Raw genomic sequence first — 21,457 nt, forward strand, 5'->3', positions numbered from 1 at the left:
ACATAGAGGCAGAATCATGCTTATGGGAACAATATTCTTGATATATAATATATATATACAAATTTATGGATTTTCATAATTCCATATGAAAAGAATAGATAATTTAATAGAAGAAAATTTTAGAAAAAAACTTGTTAGTTTTATGTGAGGATTGTAGCTCAGGCAAAGACATGGGTCAACAAATTAATGTCATTCAGTAAGAATATATATGTATATAGGAAAATGACATTCTAGAGGAATGTATTTATAGGCAAAACCGGTCTGTCTTGGGCAATACGTGCCTGGCTCATACAATTCCATCAACAAACATTTTTATAGATGACAGATATATAGATAATATAGAAAACGAACTGTCACATAAACAGAAAATTTTCAGCAAAGAAAACTCAAAAGACTAACGAATAGGTGTGTAGACAGTCAATCCAGTTGTAATTAGAAAAATAAAAAAAAACTATGGAGCTATAATTCCATGCACATAAGATTTATGAACGTTAGGAAAATGATGAATGCATGTTTTGGAAAGGGTGTGGAGTGCATGAAAACTCATGCTGGTCATAATGCAGGCCAATACAACTGACCTGGAAGGTAGAGCTAATGGAATATACTGTTACTATTATTATTTTGACCAAATTGCTATCTGATAGATCAAGACTAAAAAATATATACTTGAATTTATTTTCCTTTTGTTTCTCTAATATTATTTAATTTTTATGTAGATCTTATTTTCTGACTCATCAATATTTTTTTCTTTCTGAAGAACTTCTTTAATATTACTTTCAAGGCATATCTACTGGAAACAAATATTTAAACGTGAAATTACAGATCTCCACATTCCACCTTTTTTATATGAAACAGATAAGCTTAGCTTTAACTTAAAGTCTTTAACAACATTTTGTTATAATATTAAGATATTATTTTAAGTCAAGTGTAAATACAACTTAACAAATATTAAAGCATGTATTAATATGTATTAACTGAGATGTAATAATCTTTAATGGATCATATCTAAATAGTGAAAAGTTCCCTATGTAATAAAGTTAGGTATTTGGATTCCATAGTGACTTCTTTTCTAATCTCTCCATATTTCCATTACATTATTTTTAGGCAGAAGTAATTTTTTACTTTTATAAAAATGTATTCTAATGGCTCTTCTAGTTGGTACTATTTTATTAAACTGCTGTGCCATCATCATTTGAAAGCTTTTTACTGCAGACTAAAAATGAATTGATAGCAGTTAGCAAGGAGAAAAATCAATGAAGTAGAAAAAGAAATAATTTTAATCATGGGCAAACACATTTTCATTAAACAAAGTCATTACATTATAATGAATCATCTTAATTTTTCTGCATCATCTTTTCATATAATACTGAAGATTACATAAAAATCTAGGCTATATTCTTACAGTTTTAAAAATACAAATTCATTTCAAACTCACATCAAAAAAAGTTTATTTCTTTCTAATATTGGTTACATTTATCCCGTTTCCAACTTTTCTCCTTTTTCCTTTAATTTACCAACACCCTTCTTTGTTTTTCTTATGGACTAATGCTGTAGTATTGATACCATTAAGACAATCTATACTAATAGTTCCTTTGAGAATTTGTTTTGAATCTGCTATGCCTAGAGTTTTATTTCTTCTTATTTTTATAAAGATAATTGACATAAAATAAACTGCATGTATTTAAAGTGTAGGTCTCAATAAGTTTTGACATAATTATACACTCTGGAACCTTCAACGCAATCCAGATTATTAACATATTTTTCACTTTTAAAAGTTTTCTTGTTCTACTTTTAGTACCTCCCTTCTATGCTACTTTACTTTCTACTTCCACAGACAAACACTAATCTGCTCTTGTCACATTACATTAGTTTTCATTTCCAAAATGTGTATACAAATTTAATCATATAGTGCGTACTCTGTCTTGTCCTGCTTATTTCTATCAGCATAATAATTTTGAGACTTGTCAGTGTCATAGCGTGTATCAAGAGTTTATTCTTTTTTATTGCTGAGTAACCCATAGTTGGATAAATGTATCATGATTTGTTTATTCTTTCACTTGTTGATAAAAACATATATGCTACCAACATGTATGTTGGTAATACATATAAAGCTATTTTGAAAATTCTAACGTAAGCAGATTTATAGTTGGGAAATTCAACAAGCCCTGTGTCAATAACTGAGAGAAATGCTAGGAAAAAATCAATAAGAATGTTGACATGAACAATTCAAGATCTGAGTAAGACAAGATCTGAACCAGACAATTAACTGACAAAATCACATTCCACGGAACTATAGGAAAATATTTTTATTATTATTTTTTGTTTAATTAAAAAGAACACATAGACAATTCACCAAGAAAAACCACAACTTGGATCATAAAACATACTTTAACAAATAACAAATAAATAAAATGATACAGTGTAATCTCCGACAACAACAAAATCAAACTAAAAATTAATAACAGAAGACAACACAAAAATAGTCTTAACCATAAACTTACAGAATAAACGTATAAATAGCTTATGTGTCCAAGAAGCTTTAAAATTATTTTAAAAAGATAGAACTGAATGAAAAAAGCACAACATATGAAATATAGGTGATTTGGCTAAAGAAGTTATTTTAGGGAAACTTCTGCTATGATATGATTACATTGGAAAAAAGAAAAGGTCTCAAAGAAAAGTGTAAGTGTTTGATCAAGAATTCAGAAAAACAGATGCAAAATTACCTAAAAGATGAGGAAGGATAGAAGTAATAAACTTAAGATGAGAATTCAATGAAATTGAAAACAGAAAAACAGTAGAGAAAAATCAATTAAGCACACAGCTAGTCTAAAAAAAAAGTCAAAGTCTATAAGCCACTTGCAAAACTACCAGAAAGAAAAAAAAGATATGACATCTCTATTATCAGGATTCAAAAAGCAGACATGACTACAGATCCTGCAGCCATTAAAATATATGTAAGGAAATACTATGAAGAACTTTATACTGAAAATTAGACAGTTTAGAAGAAATTAACCTCTTCTGTAAGGCAACACAAAGTACCCAATTCAAACAAAGTGAAATAGAGATATTGAATAATCCTACAACCGTCAAATAATTGAATTTGTAATTTATCAAATTATCAAGGCTGATCAACTTTGTGTTTTTTTAAATAGCATTTTACTTCATTAATTGTGCTTTCTTTTACCTCATTTTGCATCTGTTTTTCTGGATTCTTGGTCAGAACTTTATATTTTTATGCAAAAAAAACTCTTCACCCAAATATTCAAGAAAAATTAATAGCAATTTTACACAGTATCTTCCAAAATATAGGTGAGGAAATTACACATACAAATTCATTTTATAAGCACAATATTACACTTATATGAAAATCACACAAAGATAATGCAAAAAAAGAAAACCACAGAATAGTATCTCACATAAACATAGACACAAATGTCTTAACAAAATATTATCAAATGCAGTTCAGCATTGTATAAAACAAATTGTACACCATGAGCAAGTGTATACAAGCCTGTTTGAACATTTAAAAATCAAATAACCTACCACATCAACATGCTACAGAAGAAAATGTGTATAACTATATGATGTGATGAATAAACATCTTTTGACGTAATGCAATATCAATTCATGATTGTTAAAAATCTAAAAAAATAGAAGAGAACTTTCTCCCTTTGTTACAAGATGTTTACAAAATCTACAGTCACCGTTATACTGATTGGCACTAAAATGAATGACTTTCCCCTAAAATCAGGAAAATATCAGGCACATGTGATCTGATCGCTCTTACTCAACTTAGTGCTGAAAGATCAACCATAAAAATCAATCACATTTCTATGTACTGACAGGGAATATACAAAAACCAAAATTAAAGATACAATGTCATTTACAATGACTCCAATAAAAAATAAATACTTATAGTATTAGTCCATTTTCACACTGCTATAAAGACATATGTAAGATTCAGTAATTTATAAAGAAAAGAGGTTTAATTTCCCTTCTGCACTGACCTAGGAGGTTCTCCATGAGGACCCCTCCCCTGCAACGGTCTTTTGCCAGGACATCCAGGTGTTTCCATACATCTTCTGAAATCTAGGCAGAGGTTCCCAAACCTCAATTTTTTATTTCTGTGCACCTGCAGGTCCAATACCATGTGGAAATCACCAAGGCTTGGCATTTGCACCCTCTGAAGCAATGGCCCAAGCTGTCTCTTGGCTCCTTTCAGCCATGACTATAGCTGAAGTGGCTGAGACACAGGGCACCAAGTCTCGAGTTGCACAGAGCAGCAGGGACCCTAGGCCAGGCCCATGAAACCATTTTTTCTCCTAGGCCTCCTGACCTGTGGTGGGAAAGGCTGTCACCAAGGTCTCTGACATGGCCTGGAGACATTCTCCCCATTGACTTGGCAACTCACATTCAGCTACTCATTATTTATGCAAATTTCTGCAGCAGGCTTGAATTTCTCCTAGAAAATTGGTTTTTCTTTCGAATTGTCAGACTGCAAATTTTCCAAACTTTTATGCTCTGCTTCCCTCTTAAACATCAGCTTCTCTTTCATACCATCTCTTTGTGAATGCATAAAACTAAATGCTTCTAGAATAATGCAGGTCATGTTTTAAATACTTTGCTGCTTAGACATTTCTTCTGCCAGATACCCTAAATCATCTCTCTCATGTTCAATGTTCCACAAATCTCCAGGGAAGGAGCAAAATGCTGCCAGTCTCTGTGCTAAAGCATAGCATGAGTGACCTTAACTCCAGTTCCCAATAAATTTCTCATCTCCATCTGAGACCACCTCAGCCTGGACTTTATAGTTCACATCACTATCAGCAGTTTGGTCAAAACCATTTAACTAGCCCCTAGGAAGTTGTAAACATTCCCACATCTTCCTGTCTTCTTCTGGGTCCTCCAAACTGTTCCAACCTCTGCCTATTACCTAGTTCCAAAGTCACTTCCACATTTTCAAGTATCTTTATAGCAGTAAGAAACTCTCTGTGATACCATTTTACTGTATCTGTTCATTCTCTCATTGCTATAAAGGTACTACCAAAGACTGGGTAATTTATAAAGGAAAGAAGTTTAATTGACTAATAGTTCCACATGCCTGGGGAGGCCTCGTGAATCTCACGATCATAGTGGAAGGGGAAGCAAGCACATCTTACTGGCAGCAGGCAAGAGAGAGCATGCAAAGGGGGAAGAGCCACTTTTAAAACCCAGATCTTGTGAGAACTCACTCGCTATCACAAGAACAGCATTGGGTGAAACTGCCCCTGTGATCCAATTACCCCCTACTAGGTCCCTCTCCTGACACGTGGGGATTACAAATTGTGATGAGATTTGGTTAGCCACACAGAACGAAACCATATAACTTACATACTTAACAAAACATGCACAGGCCTAGTATGCTAATAACAAGATGAAAAAAGGAATCAAATAAGATATGAACAAATGGAGAGCCACTGCATGCATGAATAGTAAAGCTCAACATAGTAAATATATCAATTTTCCTAAGTTGATCTGCAGATTTAATAAAATTCCTACCAAAATATTACCAAGAATTTGTGTGGACTTAAGTCTACTCTAAAATTTATATAGAAACGTATAGGGCTTAGAAAGCTAAATCAGTCATGACAATAAAAAAATAGAGTGGAAGAAATAAATCTACCAAATAATAAGTCTTACTATATAGCTTCAATAATCAGAACTATGTGATACTGGAAAAGAAATAGACAAATAGAACAAAAAAAAAAATTGAAAAGGCTAGAAATTGATCCATACAACTACATTCCACTACTTTTGGAAAAAATATAAATAAGGAATTTAATAGAGGAAGAGTAGTCTTTTCAGCTATAGCAATTAGATATTCATAAGCAAAAAATAAATAAAAATAAAAATAAAATCTTTATCTAAATGTCATAACTTTTGATACAAAATTAGCTCAGAGTGAATGATAGAATTGAATGTAAACATAAAATTTTAACACATGTAAAAACAGAAAATCTTTGGGATCCAGTGTTATGCAAAATGTTCTTAGACTTGCCATCAAAAGGACAATAAAAATAATAAATTTCACTTTATGAAAAATGAAAATACTTTGATCTGTGAAAGTTTACGTGAAAAGGCTAAAAAGACAAGATTTACACTTGAAATAATATTTCCAACACATATTTTGGACAAAAGACAAGTATTGAAAATATATGAAGAACTCTCAAAACTGAATTTGGGAAAAAACAAACAAACATTCCAATCACACAATAGACCTAAGACATGAACAAGCATTTCAGGGAAGAAGATATACAGATGGCAAGTTTTCCTTGGAAAGATGTTCTCTGTCAGTACTCATTAGGAAATGCCAGTGAAAGACCACAGTGAAAAAAATGTGTCTGATTATGTATTATTTTGTCTATTTCTCTGCTTATGTATGGTTATATATAATGAAAATGAATTACAGGAATGATACAAGAGATGGATAAGAGGAATTAGGATTATTTTGGAGCTAGGAGAACTAGCACTAGCTAGGAGCTGTTATAGTGCTGTTTGAAAATAATTTGGATTTGTCATAAATGTATATTACAAACTATGGCATCCACTAAAAATTTTTTAAGTAATAAAATGCTGATAAAGGAGAAAACATAGAATCATAATAATGCTCAATTAAAGCTACAAAAGGAAGAACAAGAGTGGGAGACACTACAGAAACAAAAAATCAGAGCAACAATTAGAAAATGCTACTTAATACAATACATATTGACACCAACATATCCGTAATTCTTTTGAACATCAATGGTTGTTGCACCAATTAAAAGACAGAGACTGTCAAAGTGGATCACGAAAAAAGATCCAATCTTATGTTGCCTGCAAGAAACATATTGATTAAAAGTAGCTATTTTAATGGCATACCTGTTAAAATAATACATAGAAACCAACCAGGAGGCAGACGGGACCGGGATCCCCCAGCCCATCCCAGCTGCTCTACCAGAACATGGCCAGACTGCTTCTGTAAGTTGGTCCCTGATTGGTCCCTCCTCACTGGGTGGAACCTCTCAAATCCCTACCAGTGTTTCCTGGCCGACAGAGATTTGAAAACTTCGTGGGACAGAGTTCCTAGAGGGAGAGGTGAGCTGCTATCTTTGCTGCTTGGGTGACTTAGCCCTTCCAGCCCCCATGCATTGAAGTGCCTAAGCAAACTGAAGGCAGAAGCAGTATCCCAGCACAGCACAGCTGCTCTATGAAAGTGTGGCCAGAATGCTTGGTTTTTTTTTGTTTTTGTTTTTGTTTTTTTGTTTTTTGAGACAGAGTCTCCCTCTGTTGCCCAGGCTGGAGTGCAGTGGCGCAATCTCGGCTCACTGCAAGCTCCACTTCCCGGGTTCCCGCCATTCTCCTGCCTCAGCCTCCCGAGTAGCTGGGACTACAGACGCCCGCCACCACGCCCGGCTAATTTTCTTTTCTTTCTTTCTTTTTTTTTTTTTTTTTGTATTTTTAGTGGAGACAAGGTTTCACCATGTTAGCCACGATGGTCTTGATCTCCTGACCTCGTAATCCGCCCGCCTTGGCCTCCGAAAGTTCTGGGATTACAGGCGTGAGCCACCACTCCCGGCCCAGAATGCTTCTTTAAGTGGGTCCCCAATCCTGTTCTTTCTGAATGGGTGAGACCTCCTATCTGGAGTCTTCAGCCACCTCTTCCAGGTGCGTTCAGGTCGACAACAGATCTGTAACTGCCTGGGACAAAGCTCCCAGAGGAAAGAGGCAGGCTGCTATCTTTGCTGCTTTGACGCCTTTACTGGTGATACCTCCAGGTGCTGGAAAATGCAAGGTGACTAGGAACTGGAGGGGACCCCAAGAAAATCACAGCAGCCCTACAGAATAGTGTCCTATTAAAGAAAAAGAAAAAAAGGTCAGCAACCTCAAGATTTAAGGTAGATAAGCCCACAAAAATTAGAAAGGATCAGTGCAAGAATGCTGAAAACCCAAAAAGCCAGAGTGCCCTCTTTCCTCCACATGACCACATCACCTCTCCAGCAAGAATTCAGAACTGAGCTGAGGCTGACATGGCTGAAAAGACATAGAATTCAAAATATGTATAAAAGGAAACTCCACTGAGCTAAAGGAGCATGTTGTAACCCAATGCAAGGAAACTAAAAATCATGATAAAACATTGCAGGAACTGACAGACAAAATAGCCAGTGTAGAGAAGAATGTAACCAACCTGACAGAGCTGAAAAACACACTGAAAGAATTTTATAATGCAATGACAAGTATTAACAGCAGAACAGACTAAATAGATGAAACAATCTCAGAGCCTGAAGACTGTATGAAATAAGACAGGCAGACAAGAATAGAGAAGAAAGAATGAACTTGAATTAACAAAACTTATGAGAAATATGGGATTATGTAAAGAGACCAAATCTATGACTGATTGGAGTAACTGAAAGAGATGGGGATAATGGAACTAATGTGGAAAACGTGTTTCACAATATCATCCACTGTAACTTCTCCAACCTAGCTAGACAGGCCAACATTCAAATTCAGAAAATGTAGAGAACCCTGGTAAGATACTCCACAAGAACATCATCCCCAAGACACATAATCATCAGATTCTACAAGGCAGACATGAAAAAAAAGATGTTAAGAGCAGCTAAAGAGAAAGGCCAGATCATCTACAAAGGGAAGCACACAGACTAACTGCAGACCTCTCAATGAATATCCTACAATCGAAAAGAGATAGGAAGCCAATATTCTACATTCTTAAAAAAAAGAAATTTCAACCTGAGTTTCATATCTGGCCAAATTAAGCTTCATATGCAAAGGAAAAATAAGATTATTTTCAGATAAGCAAATGCTGAGGGAACTCATTACCACCGGACCAACCTTACCAGAGCTCCAGAAGGAAGCATGAAATATGAAAAGAAAGAATTGTTACCAGCTACTACAAAAACACACTGAAGTACACAGTCCAATGACACTCTAAAGCAACCACATAAACAAGTCTGCACAATAACCAGCTAAAACAATGAAGGTGGGATCAAATCCACACATATTGATACTGACATTAAATGTAAATGGGCTAAATGGCCCAATGAAAAGACACAGAGTGGAAAACTGGATAAAGAACCAAGATGCATCAGTATGTGGTCCTCAAGAGACCCATCTCACATGCAATGGCACACAAAAGGCTCAAAATAAAAGGATGAAGGAAAATATATCAAGAAAATTAAAACTACCAAAAAGCAGGGGTTAGAATCCTAGTTTCTGACAACACAGACGTTATCCCAGCAAAGATAAAAAAAAAAAAAAGGCATCACGTAATGGTAAAGCATTCAATTCAACAAGAAGAGCTAACCATCCTAAGTAGATATGCATGCAATACAGGAGCAACCAGATTTATAAAGCAGGTTCTTATAGACCTTTAACAATAATAGTGGAGTCTTTAATATCCCACTGACAGTATTAGACAGATCATTGAGATAGAAAATTAACAAAGATATTCAGGACCTAAACTCAGCACTAGATCAAATGGACCTGATAGAAATCTGCAGAACTCTCAACCTCAAAACAACAGAATATACATTCTTTTCATTGCCATATGACACTTACTCTAAAATCAATCACATAATCGAAAATAAAATACTACTAAACAAATGCAAAATAACTGAAATCATAACAGCTTCTTCAACCACAGCAAAATCCAATTAGATCTAAAGACTAAGAAATACACTCAAAACCATACAATTACATGGAAATGGAATAACATTCTTCTGAATGACTTTTGGAAAAATAATGAAATTAAGGCAGAAATCAAGTTCCTTGAAACTAATGAGAACAAAAATACACTTGTACCAGAATCTCTAGGACACAGCTAAGGCATTGTTAAGACAGAAATTTATAGCACTAATTGCCCACATCAAAAAGTTAGAAAGATTTCAAGTTTTTTTTCTTTTCTTTTTTTTGAGACAGAGTCTCACTCTGTCACCCAAGCTTGAGTGCAATGGCGCGATCTCGGCTCCCCTCCACCTCTCCACCACCTGAGTTCAAGTGATTCTCCTGCCTCAGCCTCCTGAGTAGCTGGGATTACAGGCACATGCCACCACACCCAGCTAATTTTTGTATTTTTAGTAGAGATGGGTTTTCACCATGTTGGCCAGGCTGGTCTTGACCCCTGACCTCGTGATCTGCCTGCCTCAGCCTCCCAGAGTGCTTGGATTACAGGAATGACAGAGGTTGCAGTGAGCCGAGATCGCCACTGCACTCCAGCCTGTGCGACAGGAGTGACACTCCATCTCAAAAAAAAAAAAAAAAAAAAAAAAAAAGACGAAAGAAAGATCTCAAGTTAACAATCTAACATTACAACTAAAAGAACTGGAGAACCAAGGGCAAACAAATCCCAAAGGTATAAAAAGACAAGAAATAATCAAAATCAGAGCTGAACTGAAGGTGATAGACACACACACACACACACACACACACACACCATTTAAAAGATCCACGGAACCAGCAGCTGGTTTTTTTTTTGGGGGGGTGGGGGGTGGGAGATAGACTGCTAGCTAGACTAACAAAAAAGAGAAAGAGAGATTTAAATAAACACAATCAGAAACAATAAGGAGCATATTACCACTAACCCCACAGAACTACAACCATCAGAGAATATTATAAACACCTCTATGCATATAAACTAGAAAATACAGAAGAAATAAATAAATCTCTGAACACATATACCCTCTCAATACTGAACCAGGAAAAAATTGAATCCTTGAACAAATTGATAATAAATTCTGAAATTGAGGCAGTAATAAATAGCCTACCAACCAAAATAAGTTCAAGACCAGATGGATTCACAGCTGAATTCTATTAGCTATACAAAAAAAAAAAAAAAGAATTTATACTTTTTCTACTGAAACTATTCCAAAAATTAAAAAGAAAGGACCCTCCCTAACTCATTTTATGAGGCCAGCATCATCCTGATATCAAAACCTGGCAGAGACACAATAGGTTTAAAGAAACACACACACACACACACACACACACGCACACACACTCTTAAGGCCAATATTTTTGATGAACATTGATGCAAAAATCCTGAAAGAAGTACTAGCAAAATGTATCTAGCAGCACACCAAAAACCTAATTCACCATTATCAAGTAGGATTCATCCCTGGAATGCATGGTTGGTTCAACATACACAAATCAATAAATGTGACTCATCACTTAGAACTAAACAAAAAACACACAATTATCTCAATAGATGCACAGAAGTCTTTTGATAAAATTCAATATCCTTCATGTTAAAAACTCTCAATAAACTAGGTATTGAAAGAACATACCTCAAAATAATAAGAGCTGTATATTAAAAAAACACAGCCAACATCATGCCAAAGGAGCAAAAGCTGGACGCATTCCACTTAAAAAACAGCACAAGACAAGGATGCCCTCTCTCACCACTCCTACTCCAAATTGTATTGGAAGCTCTGGCCAGGGCAATCAGGCAAGAGACAGAAATAAAGGGCATTCAAATAGGAAGAGACAAAATCAAACATCCCTGTTAGCAGATAACATGATTCTATAGCAAGAAAACCCCATTGTCTCAGCCCAAAAGTTTCTTAAGCTTATAAGCAACCTCAGCAAAGTCTCAGAATGTAAAATCAATATGAAAAAATTGCTAGCATTCCTATAAAGCAACAGTAGTCAAGCTGAGAGCCAAATCACAAATAAACTCCCATTCACAATTGTAACAAAAATAAAATAAAATACCTAGGAGGTAAATGATCTCTACAAGAACTATAAGCTACTGCTCAAAGAAATCAGAGATGGCACAAACAAATGGAAGAACATTCCATGCTCCTACTTAGGAATAATCTATATTGTGGAATGGTTATACTTCCCAAAGGACTGTATAGATTAATGCTATTGACATTCTTTACGGAACTAGAAAACACTATTTTAAAATTCCTATAGAACAACAACAACAAAAAGCCCAAATAGCCAAAGCAATCATAAGCAACAAGAACAAAGCTGGAGTTTTCATGCTACCTGCCTTCAAACTATACTACCGAAAGAGCATGGTACTGGTACAAGAACAGACACATAGTCCACTGGAACAGAATAGAGAACCCAGAAATAATACCAGACACCTATAACTATCTTATCCTCAATGAACATGAGAAAAACAATTGATGGGAAAGGATTCACCATTCAATAAATTGTGCTGGGATAACTGGCTAGCCATATGCAGCAAACTGAAACTGAAAATGCAGAAGGCTAGAACTGGACCCCTTTCTTAACGCCATATACAAAAAATAACTCAAGATGGATTAAACACTTAAATGTAAAACCCAAAACTATAAAAACCCTGGAAGGCAACCTAGGCAATTCCATTTAGTACACAGGAATAGGCAAAGATTTCATGACAAAGATGCCAAAAGCAATTCCAATAAAAGCAAAAATTGACAAATGGGACCTAGTTAAACTAAAGAGTTTCTGCACAGCAAATATATATACACACATACAAATAAACTGAACCTACAGAATGGGAGAAAATTTTTGCAAATTGTATTTAGAAGGGTCTAGTATCTGGCATCTATAAGGACCTTAAACAAATTTACAAGAAAAACAAACGAGCCCATTAAAACGTGGGCAGAGGACATGAATAGACACTTTTCAAAGGAAGACATACATGTGGCCAATAGTCATATGAAAAAATGCTCAACGTCACTGATTATTAGAGAAATGCAAATTAAAACCACAATGAGATATCATCTAACACCAGTCAGAATGGCTACTATTAAAAACTCAAAGAATGATAGATGCTGGCAAGGTTGTGGAGAAAAAGGAACGTTTATAAACTGTTGGTTGGATTGTAAATTAGTTCAGCCATTGTGGAGGACAGTGTTGCAATTCTTCAAAGACCTAAAGACAGAAATTCCATTTGACCCAGCAATTCCGTTACTGAGTGTATACCCAAAGGAACATAAATCATTCTATTATAAAGACACATGTAAGTATATGTTCACTGCAGCACTGTTCACAATAGCAATGAAATGGAATCAACCTAAATGTCAATCAATCATACACTGGATAAAGAAAATGTGTTGCCTATACACCATGGAATACTATGCAGCCATATAAAAAATGAGATCCTGTCCTTTGCAGGGAAATTGATAGAGTTGACGGCCATTATCCTTAGCAAACTAACACAGGAACAGAAAACCAAATACCACATGTTCTCACTTATAAGTGGGAGCTAAATGATGAGAACACATAGACACATAAAGGCAACAACACACACTGGGGCTTTTCAGAGGGTGGAGGTTGGAAGCAACTGAAGCGTCCATCAGTAGATGACCGGGTAAAGAAATGTGGTGCATATACACAATGAAGTACTATTAAGTCATAAAAAAGAGATCCTGTCATTTGCAACAACATGGATGGAACTGTGGTCATTGTGTTGATTGAAATAAGCCAGACACAGAAAGACAACCATATATTCTCACTAATCTGTGGAAGCTAAAAATAAATTAAAAAAAAAAAAAACTAAGGATGGTTTTCAGCGGCTGGGATGGGTAGGTGGGGGGCGGGGGAAAGCAGGGTTGATTAATGGGTCCGAAAAGTAATTGGAAATAATCAATAAGACCACTATTTGCTAGAACAACATGTTAACTATAGTAAAAAATAATTTAACTGTTTATACAAAAATAACCAAAACAGTATCATTGGATTGCTTGAAACAAAGGATAAATGCTTGAGATGATGCATACACCATACCCTGATGTGATTATTTCACATTGCATGCCTGTATCAAAATTTCTCATATAACACATAAGTATATATACCTACTTTATACCCACATAAGTTAAAATAAAAAATTAAAAAAACAAATTTTATATGGGGAAGCAAAATACCCTGAATAGCCAACACAATATTTAAGATGTGTAAAGCTGGAGAATTAACACTACCAGACTTCAAGACACTAGAAAGTTACAGTGATCAAGACAGTGTGGAATCAATTGACAAAAAGAATAAACAAATATATCAGTACAATAAAATACAGAGCCCAGAAAAAAATCCACATAAGTTGATTCTTGACAAAGGAGCAAAAGCAATACAATTGCAACAGGATAGTCTTTTTAACAATTTGTGCTAGAACAACTAGATGTCCACATATTAAACACATGAACCCACATACAGACCTTAAACCATTTACAAAATTAACCCAAAATGGAGCACAGACTTAATGTAAACACAACATGTTAAAACGTCTTGAATATAACATAGGAAAAAATCTCCATGACTTTGGGTTTCATGATTTTTTGGGTGTAACACCAAAGGCACAATCCATGAACACATGATTTGATAAGCTTAACTTGATTAAAATTGAAAACTTTTTCTCCGTGAAAGGCAATGTCAAAAGAATAAAAAGATAAGCCACTGACTGGTAGAAAATATTTTCAGAAGACCTATTCAATAAAGAACCTCTGTTTTCTGAATTCCTTTGTCTACCCAAAATTCGTATGTTAAAATCTTAACCCTCAAGGTGATGGTAGTAGGAGTTGGGACCCTTCAGGAGGTGATTAGGTCATGAAGATGAAGTTCTCCTAAATCAGGGTAATTCCCTTGTAAAAGAGACACCAGAGAGCTCATTCATCCTTTCCACCACGTGAGAACACACACTTACAATGATTAAAATAAGGACTAGGGGAAAACACTGTATGCTGGCAAGACGATAGAGAAACTGGAGCAATTGTATAATGCAGTTAGGAGTATAAAATTGTTTAGGAAAGTAGCCTGGCAGGTGTAAATCCTTTATGACTTAAGAAAGATTATTTTGAATTTTAAACATTATCTCAGTATTGATGGTTAATAGATCATTATTATGATTATGCCTCTACGGGCCTTCAAGATCAAACATTTTTTTTCTGAATTAGTTGCATAAGATACAAATGCAACTGGCAAATGCCCTGACTTGACTAACTGGTTATTTTGACAGTGCCCTCCAGCTTTTTATGCTTTTAGTTGATTTCCTTGGCAACATGGCATCATGACTTATTTTCATCTCATGTGCCTTCCCTTTGGAAGGACATGTTGATCTTAATATTTGTCTACTTCTTTTCATCAAATCCTAATAGTCCTCTTAGATTCAAATATCACTACATGACAGAGGAACCTGTGATATTTATTAATTAAATGTATACATTCTATGAATATATGTGACATGTTAGCATTCCTTAAATAAATAAGCCATATCTTAATTAATATAAACATCTATTCAGAATTCAGTGGAGAGTTGTAACTGATGGTGTTTTCAAGCAATGTACCATCCAATCGAGTGAGTTACATTAGATAACCCCTAAACTACATTATATACAAATATACATTTATATGTAACACACACTCAACAGACCTTTTAGAAATGAGTGAAACAGATTATTAGAAATGATGGGAAAAATTGTCATTTCTTCAGAACAGAAAATATATTGTTATTATTCATATTTTCACAGACTGGTTTGCAAACTCTTAATGATTAGCCATAAAGATAAATTTTGTGGAAGAAGGCAGGGTTTATTGGACTTCATCTGTTATCTAGCCATGTATCAGATATTTATCCATAATTTTATACTATAGCAAACATTTTATTATATGTTAATTTTAGTTACTTCCATTTTAAGATTGGGACTCTATTTGTTGGCTGGATAAAATTACTTCAAAAACAGTATTGTTTATAAACTTTCAGTCCTATATAAAAGTAATTATACAAAAAAAATTTCAATCATGTTATAACTATGATCTATTTATTCAGAGCTTTTAAAGCATTTTTTGATTATAACTACCCTTAGTAATTGAAATATTTCTTTATTGCAAAAGAATCATAAAAACTATTCCTGTAAAAATTACTTTAGTATTGTTATCTTTGTCAAAATAGCGTATATAATTATTATATTATGTATTTATGTAATTATAATTCATTCTGTGGCAGCCCCTAAAATCTATCTCTGCCCAAGAGTACAGGCAGTGAAGAATTTCTGTCCTTTGTGCCTCTAAGAGTAATAAAACTTCTTTCTTATAAGCCATCTTGAAACATATTATTTGTCTAATTGAAAAACCTTAGTTTAGCTAATGAAAATGTTCTCATTAATTATCAAGAGAAACTATGTAAGCATGTTCATAAACAGAATAACAGCGCTGGTTCAGTGTTATATGATTAATAGTATGTAATAAGATGTGTAAGCAGCAATGTAAATTATATGGTATGTAATAATTTTATACATTATAAAATGGTGTTAAACAGAGCGTACTAACATTTCTTCCCAATGATTAATTTGACAAGCTTGTCACAATTGCCCTGTCATCTGCTCACATACTGTTCATGACAGGTCTCTGACGCCAACTCATAATGCTTGGGAAAAATTAGCATTTGGCCTTTAGCAGCCAAACTCAACTAGACTTATAAATGAAAGTTACTGCTCCAGAGTTGATATTTTTTTCAAGGTTAAATAAACAAAATGTAATAAAATTAGATTGTAAGTAGAATGCGTAAGTGCATACCTGCATTGGAACCAAAACTCATAAAACAGATATATGTCAAGCATGCCTCCAGAGTTATAAAAAATACACAGAGTTTGTTGGTTTATTTATAATATATCCACTATGGAAATAATTTCATATGGTTACCTTTGTAATTTTCCATTTACAAATTACAAATCCAATTACCACTTTAAAACTTCACCACCCATTGGAAACATTGTATACTTTTCTTTAATGATATAGTCTTATAATGCTAATTTTTACTTACAATTCTAAGTTGCAAAATTTTTCTTTTATAAAAACGGGTTTGTACTCACTTTGGCAGCACATATACTAAAATTGGAATGGTACAGAGAAGATTAGCATGGCGTCTGTGCAAGGATGCCTCGCAAATTCTTGAAGTGTTCAATAGTTTCATGAAAATGGCCATACTGCTTGAAGAAATTTATAGATTAGATGCTATTCTTCTTCATTATTTTTATCTTTTTTTCTTTATTCAACTTTCTGTGAACTTAACTTTTTAAAATTTGATGCTTTAAATTATGGTCTACTGGTCATTCTTCAACGATAAGTCAATTATCCTCTAGTTTCCACTTCAGATACAACCTGTAATTTTTATATGAAATATTCTTATCAATAATTGTAAGGTTCTAAATATTTTCAAATTTTTATCATGCTCTCTTTTTTCTTTTTTAGTTATATAATTTCCTTTCTGTATTTTTACATAATAGATATTTAATATGTTTGTTTTTTTCATATTATTTTTGCTCAGAGAAGTTGTCAAGTACACTATTTTTATTTCGCTTTGATTGGAACTTGCTGCTTGGCCAGACACATGGGCAAATTTCACAAATGTCACATTTGACTTGGAAAAAAATGGCTTTTTTTGCATTTATGAGTGGGATATTCTACACATAATAAGCTGCAAGATAAATGAAAAGTTTACCTCTTTTTGGTGGCTATGAATCTAGTCCTTCTATCTCTGACACTGGGGAGGGTAGGTGACTCATGGCCTCTGCTGCTATCCTTCATCCACCACTGCATTTGTGCCAAAGCCACAATTCCCCCAGGAGGCTTCCAGGCAATGCCTGACCTATTCCTGTATTATGTTGACTTCCTCTACTACACAACTTTGGCTCCAGAACTGCATTGGTTTTCTAGGGCTGCTGTAACAATTACCAAAACGACAGTGGCTTAAAACCATTGAAATTCGTTCTAATCGATATTAGATGAAGAAGTCTGAAATAAGTCACACTGGGCTGATATCAAGAAGTCATCAGAGCCGTTCTTCCTCCAGAGGTTCTAGGAAATAATCCGTCCCTCGCTTATTCTAGCCTCTGGTGACTGCAGCATTTCTTGACACTTGGGGCTGCATCACTCCAATCTCAGCCTCATTGGTCATTTGCTTTCTCCTCTTGTGTGTTTGTCTTCTCCTTTTTCTGTCTGTGTGAAATCTCCCTCCTCCTCTCTCTCAGGAGGACACTTACTAATTTCATTATACAAGATAATACCTTTATCTTAAAATCCCTAATTTAATCTTATATTTTACCAAACAAAATTATATTCTTAGGCTCTGGTAACTAGGGCCTGATATCCTTGGGGCACTTTTTCAGCAGACCACATGGGCTCCATTTTAGCATGGACGCAATCTTCTTAAAGCTACACTTCAGTATAAGCATTGACTCTCCACTCCTCCTTTCTTTATTCACTCCTTTCACAGTTAGCAGATATGCATTGCCATCTGAAGATTCCTCCAGCTTACTTCCTTTACCCTTGCTAGACATTTTCCTCTATTAATATTCTGCTGGTGGAGTATAGATTTTCTTAACCTCTACCATTGGCCAACCCAAGAACTGGCACAAAAAGCACGTTAGTGGTGTGGCCACAGTAGCAGAGATGGAGATTAGATACAGGCTGGGAGAATGGACTCCCACTTGTGAAGTTAATTGTACTTCTCAACACCTAGCCACTTAGCAACAAAGACAAATGCTGAGTAGCTAATATGGCATTATTAATTGAGTAGACCAAAAAAAACTTGTTAATAAGTTGAATTCATTGGGAATTTTCCACCTGAAAGGTTTAACATTTTATTCTCATGAGATAGATATCTATTCTGGCTCAGGGTTTACAATTTCAGTCCACAAATGTTCACCCAACACCATTTTCCATCTGATTCTCAAATTTCTAATTCACAGGTATGGAACCTCATACAGTATAGCATCTAACCAGGGACCCACCTGAATGTGAATAAAGTGCAGGATGGTAATGATTTGCATAGTGTCTGGAATAATAGACATTCAACAATTATTTGCTAAATTAATGAATTATGTCTTTTTTATTCATGTAATGTAATGTTATTAGGAGTGTTTATTGGCATAGAAAGTTAAATATAGCTCACTTTTGTTGACTCCAGGATTTATGCCATTTAATTCCCTTTTGAAAAATGATTTTCCATTTTATAACTGAGAAAAAATGAGAACAAAGAGCTTACATTAATTCCCTAATTCAAATAGTTATTAGATGTAAGACTAGGTTTATAATACAAGTTGTTTGACTGTAAGACCTCTCCTTTTACCTAAAACTTCTTAGAGAAAACTTCATGAGCCTTTGTCAGCTAGAAATTGAGACCAAAGGGTAATATATGCAATTCGTGGTGAATTATTCCATTTAGAGATATTCTTTGAAAATTCAGCCTTCTTCACTATGTTAGGAAAAATTTTAAATAATGGAACTGACAGTAGTGACATTCCTAATATCATAACAAACAGAATCTTCAAGTGGAAATGAAAAAATATCATAAATAATTACAAAAGCATTGTGATTATAAGGTTTTATAACTCTGGCCCAGGTAATTGGTCTTAGGACAATATTGTCCAAAAATAAACTTGATATTGAAGAAATTACAATATAGTATAATTTCCAAACAACTAAAATTATTTCATGCAGCCTAGAACATTTTTTCATATAAAATTTCTAATTTAACAATGCATTTTTGAAAAAGGCTGAGGAAGACTAAATTGTCAAGTGACCACATTGTTTTACCTAGTATTCTATCAGGTAGCATGTACTTACTACACATTTAGATATTGTCTAAACATACCATAGTGGAGATAATGTTTCATAAATAAGCTAGACTGCCTCTTGTAGCACTATTCCTCCCCCAACAATGTTTCCCCAACTAGATTTATAATTATTTATTAGGTTGGTGCAAAAGTAATTGCAGTTTTTCCCATTAAAAGTAATGTAATAAAAATATAAATAATATAAGCAATATAAAATACAAAAATAAAATATAAATAAATATAAACAAGTAATATAAATATATAAATAAAATATAATATAAATAAAATATAGATTAATGAGTTTAAATGTTGTCTTTACCACAGAACATTTCAGAGCCTATAAAATAAGAGTATGTGTATATGTGGGTATATATACACATTTAGATATACAATTATATCTATAAATATAAGTACATAAATATAAAATTATATGACCATATGTATTAGATATAGTAATAATGAATAATAAAATTTCTAAATAAATTCCATAAAATAGTATCTGTACTGGCCATTCAGAAGTCAAAAGGTCAAAATGAATTATAATTTTATAACACTAATTTATATACTTTATGTTTTATATTTTGTAGTTTTATAATTATAAAATACTCATTTAAGCAAAATGCTTTCATTTTATAAAGGAAAAATATCTTCCCTAAACGTGTTTTATATAAAACAACTATGTGTGCTTCTTAGCCTCTTTCCTGCAGTCAGTGCTCTGATCAACCAGGATGTTTGTTTAGTATTTGTATATTTAGGTTGCACTTTTTCTATCTGCAAGTATTTTTTAGAGCAATTATAGTCACAGTCCTCTTCTGTCTTCTAAGTTGTTCTTAGACTGTACTTGCTCAACAAAATATGTTTGGTAGCAACCAAGCACGCGGTTTCCCAGCAAGTTCTGTAGCTCTCATGTGGCCAGGTACCTTGCCAAGAGCAGCAGGCGACCCAAAGTTGCCCTCGCTCCAGAGAATTCTCCTAGCACCCTAGTGCAAAAATTATCTGTTATTCAGTGACTGAAGCCTCTCCTTCTCCAATGAACTCTGAATCTTAGACTTGATGGGGCCTCTTCCAAATTTATTCTGCTCCATTGTACTCTTTGTCAGAGCTACAGCTAGTGCCTGTCCCCTACATTTGTAATCCTTGCATTTCTTAGCGTTCCCTACATTTGTAATCCTTGCATTTCTTAGTGTTCCCTACATTTGTAATCCTTGCATTTCTTAGTGCTTTCGATGTCCCTTTACATAGTCAATCTCCTTTTACTAATGAATAATTCTTACTTTTAAAATTATTTTTTCAGATTTCTGCCTGGACCATAACTAATACAAAATTGAACATAGTTGTTCAATATTGTTAAATTCTTCTCTACTTGAATTCCTAGGCAAGCATTTAAATACAAATTTTTATCACTGAGAACATTTGCTGGCTGTCATAGCAGAAATTAATTATTGACTGGGGATTATTTGAAGAACCAGTAGTTTCCTTTATCTATCAGACAAATCCTCTGTCATTGCCATGATCAGCGCACCAACAGTCTCTTGCATGTCATGTGCTATTCTATGACGTATGGTACCATCACTGACACCAGTATTTCAGATTGACTGCAAGTTTGTTTCAACTGTGTTTTAATATCAGTTAAAAACACCAAAAGAGAATTCAGGATAGATGTGAGTTGTTCATTTCCCTTGTTAAGTGGTAAGGTAGGAGATTGGGGAAAGATACTTGGAAAAAGGGAAGCATACAATCTTCTGGGCCACCTTGACACTTAGGTGCAAAACAGTTTGAGAACAATTAACAGAAGAATTTTGATAATCCTATAACAGAGTATATGTATTCTATGTGAATTCTGAGTTCTAAAAAATCTTAAAATAATCAGGGCTTATTGGAAA

The 21,457-nt window shown here is 34.2% G+C and overlaps 1 long non-coding RNA gene and 1 other non-coding gene across 3 annotated transcripts in view; one reads left to right on the forward strand and one right to left on the reverse strand.

Moving 5' to 3' along the window:
• Positions 1 to 21,457, reverse strand: part of LOC117980037 (uncharacterized) — a 99,999-nt gene that overhangs the window by 15,799 nt on the left and 62,743 nt on the right. The window lies entirely within an intron of this gene.
• Positions 16,822 to 16,928, forward strand: LOC112439648 (U6 spliceosomal RNA). The gene has a single exon (XR_003027904.1). It is a non-coding gene; the product is annotated as a U6 spliceosomal RNA (small nuclear RNA).

The sequence above is a fragment of the Pan paniscus genome, chromosome 3, assembly GCF_029289425.2.
Source record: "Pan paniscus chromosome 3, NHGRI_mPanPan1-v2.0_pri, whole genome shotgun sequence".
Taxonomy (NCBI): domain Eukaryota; kingdom Metazoa; phylum Chordata; class Mammalia; order Primates; family Hominidae; genus Pan; species Pan paniscus.